Source organism: Hippopotamus amphibius, chromosome X (genome assembly GCF_030028045.1).
Source record: "Hippopotamus amphibius kiboko isolate mHipAmp2 chromosome X, mHipAmp2.hap2, whole genome shotgun sequence".
In the NCBI taxonomy this organism is placed as follows: Eukaryota; Metazoa; Chordata; class Mammalia; order Artiodactyla; family Hippopotamidae; genus Hippopotamus; species Hippopotamus amphibius.
The window spans coordinates 53,363,315-53,367,757 of NC_080203.1; the positions used below are offsets into that span (position 1 = coordinate 53,363,315).

The 4,443-nt window shown below is 34.1% G+C and overlaps 1 pseudogene across 1 annotated transcript; it reads right to left on the reverse strand.

Moving 5' to 3' along the window:
- Positions 1-2,977: 2,977 nt before the first annotated feature.
- LOC130841248 (ras-related protein Rab-18-like) lies at positions 2,978-3,929 on the reverse strand (annotated as a pseudogene). The gene has a single exon (XR_009050207.1). The product of XR_009050207.1 is annotated as a ras-related protein Rab-18-like (transcript).
- Positions 3,930-4,443: the final 514 nt, after the last annotated feature.

The following is a 4,443-nucleotide window of genomic DNA, read 5'->3' on the forward strand; positions in this document are numbered from 1 at the left end:
ATTGCTGTATGGTATATTTGAAAGCTGCTAAGAGACTAAATCCTAAAAGTTTTCATCACAAGGAAAACACCATTTATTTTCTATCTACATGAGATGTTAACCAAACCTATTGTGGTTATTATTTCACAGTAGATATGTCAATCCATTACACTGTCACCTTAAACTCATACAGTGCTATATGTCAATTATATCTCAATAAACCTGAAGGAAAAAAATTCTTCCCCCCAAATTAAAATTTGTTACTATCATCTGTTGGATAGTTCAATTATTTGCATAATATCTGGATCTTTCACTAGATCATAAAAATCTATGATAGGGAACATATTTGCTTTTATTTACCATTGTAACTTAGGCATATACCATAGAACATTTTGTGTATTAGTAGTTCAACAAGTTTTTTTTAAATAAAAATATATATAGCTATGTAACCTCCTTTATGAAAAGTATGTCCTCTTGAATTCATATTTCATAGAAATTACACCTATAAAGACTGGCAATTCTACCATTAACAGGTTGACATTTTTTGAATTGTTAAATCAGGTTAAATTATGAAATCATAAAATATTCAAGCTGGAAGTAACTTTAAATGCAATCAAGTACAGCAGTTTTTAAACTTTATGGACTTGCCAGAGGGACTACTTGAAGGAGTTGTGAGAAAAATTCTAATAAAATAGAGCTTTGGAACTCCAACTTTGGGAAACCAACAACTACACTTTCATCTATTTTATATATTGGAATTCCATGTACCTTTAATTTTAATTAAAAAAAATTCTAGTGCTAGAGGTTTTTTAAAAAAAGTTTATATATCTCAACTTATTTCATTTTAATTGTTAGAAAACAGATTTTTTATGATACAAAATTACTTTAATAAGGTCACCCAACTAGTTAATGCCACAGGTAAAACTAGGTCACAGGTAGTTTGATTCCCAGAAATTGCAACTTGCCTGCTTTACCCATCAATGGATTAATATTTCATTCTTAAGCCAATCTAATTTTGGTTCTCTAGTTAACAAGATAAGTTGCATGTGAACATGATTAGTTCAAGTGGGCTAATCATGGCTTCTCACGCTTTCAACCAACCAAGACCTATGGACCTATGTGTGTGATGCTGAGTTTTAGATCCATTGTGGTTAAGCAAAAGAAATATAACTTTTTGTCTCCAACAGATCTAGGTGGGTTTGAGTCCCTATTCTACCACTTACTAGTATAAATTATGCACAATAGTTCAAGTCTCTGAACTTCATTTTACTCATCTAGAAAATGAGAATTAATCAACTTCCAACTGGTGTTGCTTGGAGGAGTAGATGAAATATACAAAAGTGCCTAGCACAGCGTCTGGTACAGAATTGGTTGTCAATAAGCATGTTTCCTTTTTACTCTTCCTTTGATATTTCTTTTGCATTTTTATTTACATGAGTTTATAAATCTATGGTTTATAAATATATCTGTACTTATCAAACAAACATGTATTCATCTACATCCAAGTAATTTGAATGCATCAATAAATAATGATGCATAGTTAATTCTGTGAGCTTATTTTGGGTGTTATTATTTCACATTTCATAGTCAAGGCCTAGACTAATTACTACTTTCCTTTTACAATACCTATAATTATCTTAAGCTAACAAATGAATATTTTTCATAATACTAATAGGACTAGAATTCTACTTTGTGCACTTGATAATTAGACTACCTGTCTTGTGAATGTTACCCACTATTCAGTCTTATTTTTGTGGTGAAATTTTCTGTGACAATAGATAAACTTGAGTTAAAAAGTAAGAAATCTTGAAGGGAAAGAACACTTTTTAACAGCCAGATAATTTACTTTGTTCTGAATCATTGTTCTCCTTCTTTCTTTTAGTTCTGCCTGTGCTACAAAAGTAATCCTAATATCTATATATTATATATAATATATATGCATATATATGTATATCTTTACAGAATTTCTTTATTCTCCACTTTTATGCTCACCTACCAGCAGGTATTATATATCATTTAATAACTAACATAATAAAACAACTGCCCAGTTTCCAAGCTCAAAAACAAACTTTGCAATTCTTTTTTTTTTTTTTTTTTTACTGTGGAAAAGATTTATTAGTCTGTACAAGTTGGTTTTGATAAACTACTGGCTACTTGTTACATTAAATTACCAAGAATTTCATTGCAACAGTATTTTCCCACACACATCAAAATGTGGAAGCAATATATGCCTTTCTCAAATTATAATTTAGTGTTTTCTCCCCCAACCCTCAAAACATGGAAATAGGTTTCTGAGTATCAACTAGCCGTTTATGGAAGTCTTAAGATACAGATATTCATTAACGTTACACAAGCTACAACTGAGGCACCTGGACAACTACTACCAACATTTACGGGAACAGGTGTTGTTTTTAAAAGTGGTAAGTACTACATGAGTTACATAAACACACTACCCCTGTCCTTCTGGAACCAAAATGGGGGGAAACCTTACTGCCATTCTGTCAAACACCACATACCCCGAAATGCTGCACAGAGGGTCGTGAATCCCATGTACATATCACAGAATCAAAACTCCAGTTAAGCAACTGAGCTACACTTGAAGTAAATTAAAGTAAGACCAAACTTCTTTAATATATCAACGCTATTTTAGAAGCATCATCATAACAGAGATTTAATTATAAATTGTCCTGGGCTACATCCTGTAAAGAGAATTCTGCTTCGACCTAAAAGAGAATCCGTCAACAAACATCCTAGGAAAGCTGCGGCGCATGCTCTCTGTCATTCCTGAAGGGAAATTCGCCAGGTTTGATGATACCTGTGTATCTCCCAGTGGTCCTTAGGAGTTCTGCATAGCAATTAATTCAGTAATTGATAAGTATTTAAGCAAAAGGGAGACTGAAAATAGACCTTGTATCAACATATAGTAGATAGGTGGGTTTTTTAAAAAATCACATGATGAATGTAAATCATAAAATCAAATGTACTTATAAAGGTACACCTATTTCATGTTACATAAAAAACTGCAGACTGCAAACTGCATGCTTACCATAACGCTGTAACTGGAAAAGTCAATGAGCAGGATTTCTTGCAAATATTTACTGCCATGATACAAAACAAATATGTGCAAACTGCAAGGACCCTAAAATAGCAGTTAAAGAGTTTATATACAGAAAGATGACACTATCTGATCAAATATGCAAGAGATGGAATTTCCCAGAGTCTATAACACAGAACAGTAACCACCACAGGCTCCTCCTCCTTGGCCTTCTTCCCTGTGTGTCAGTTTGACTCCTTTATTCTGGTTCTCACTTTCCCACAGTCCCGGCGTCTGAATGATCTTTTCAACAAGTTCCTCAAAAGCACACTGTACACCATCACAGGTTTTTGCACTTGCCTCTATAAACAACATAGAATGCTTTCATGCAAACTTCAGGCCTTCATTTCTGTCAACTTCACGATCTTCCTTATCAATTTTATTTCCAACTAGCATGTTTACTATATCATTTCTCGTGCAGTATGTTTCCAACTCATTTAACCAATTATCCAGTTTAACAAAGGTGACTCTTCTCGTGACATCATAAACTAATATAACACCCTGTGCACCTCTATAATAGCTGGGAGTTAATGTTCTGAACCTTTCTTGACCAGCAGTGTCCCATATTGCAAGTTTAGCCTTATTTCCATCCACTGAAATTGTTTTCACCTTAAAGTCAACACCTATTGTTGCTGCAAGTTCTGGGTCAAAAGTATCATCTGTGAACCTCAAGAGCAGGCTGGACTTGCCCACGCCACTCTCGCCCATGATGAGGATCTTCAGGGTGGTCAGCACGTCCTCGTCCATCCTGACCCTGCTCGGCTCCGCGCGCAGCTGGCCGCCCCGCTCCGCCTCTCAGCCCTTCCCCAGGCGGAGCTGCCGCGCATGCGCCCCGCCCCGCCGGGGCCACCTTCCTTTCTCAAACTTTGCAATGCTTACCCTCTGGTGTCATCTATTGGTTAGATGTTAAAATTACAAATACAGTTTTATATAAATATTCTTAAAAGTATCTGCCTTTTCATTTTCACTCTCCTATGGTAATACTTCTTAATTGTTTTATTTTAAATTAGTGTTGTTTAACTTATTGTTAAATATTTAATAGTCTTCCCAAGTCTCCAGCTTATAGATGGTGACATTTTTCAGTCATAAATTGTTCTATTGAAGGAGAATTTGTATTAAAAATTTGAACCAACTGAAAACTGTCAGACACCACATAGAATTCTCATTTCAATCTCCACTATGATATAGTAAAACACAATCCAAATTAAACAATGTATCTTTAATTATTAGGTGAAAATATCATAAAATATACTTACTTTGAATTCCTATATTAGTGCCATTTTGCATGAGAAAATATTTGTTTTATGCATTCCTCATTTTAAATCAAAGAAACTACTTGAAGTCATAGTAAAGCCAAAAATAATAGTAAT